Genomic DNA, 1129 nt, shown 5'->3' on the forward strand with positions numbered 1-1129 from the left:
CTACAATCAAGATTACTCTACCCAGCAAGGATCTCATTCAGATTTGATGGAGAAATTAAAACCTTTACAGACAAGCAAAAGCTGAGAGAGTTCAGCACCACCAAACCAGCTTTACAACAAATGCTAAAGGAACTTCTCTAGGCAAGAAACACAAGAGAAGGAAAAGACATACAATGACAAACCCAAACAATTAAGAAAATGGGAATAGAAACATACATATTGATAATTACCTTAAATGTAAATGGATTAAATGTTCCCACCAAAAGACACAGACTGGTTGAATGGATACAAAAACAAGACCCATATATATGCTGTCTACAAGAGACCCACTTCAGACCTAGGGACACATATAGACTGAAAGTGAGGGTATGCCAAAAGATATTCCATGCAAATGGAAAGCAGAAAAAGCTAGAGTAGCAATTCTCATATCAGACAAAATAGACTTTAAAATAAAGACTACTACAAGAGACAAAGAAGGACACTACATAATGATCAAGGGATCGATCCATGAAGAAAATATAACAATTGTAAATATTTATGCACCCAACATAGGAGCACCTCAATACATAAGGCAAATACTAACAGCCATAAAAGGGGAAATCGACAGTAACACAATCATAGTAGGGGACTTTAACACCCCACTTTCACCAATGGACAGATCATCCAAAATGAAAATAAATAAGGAAACACAAGCTTTAAATGATACATTACACAAGATGGACTTAATTGATATTTATAGGACATTCCATCCAAAAACAACAGAATACACATTCTTCTCAAGCCCCATGGAACATTCTCCAGGACAGATCATATCTTGGGTCACAAATCAAGCCTCGGCAAATTTAAGAAAATTGAAGTCGTGGAAGAAATGGACAAATTCTTAGAAATGCACAAGCTGCCGAGACTGAACCAGGAAGAAATAGAAAATATGAACAGACCAATCACAAGCACTGAAATTGAAACTGTGATTTAAAATCTTCCGAAAAACAAAAGCCCAGGACCAGATGGCTTCACAGGCGAATTCTATCACACCTTTAGAGAAGAGCTAACACCTATCTTTCTCAAACTCTTCCAAAAGATAGCAGAGGGAGGAACACTCCCAAACTCATTCTATGAGGCCACCATCACC

The sequence above is a fragment of the Physeter macrocephalus genome, chromosome 12 (genome assembly GCF_002837175.3).
Source record: "Physeter macrocephalus isolate SW-GA chromosome 12, ASM283717v5, whole genome shotgun sequence".
NCBI classification, from domain to species: domain Eukaryota; kingdom Metazoa; phylum Chordata; class Mammalia; order Artiodactyla; family Physeteridae; genus Physeter; species Physeter macrocephalus.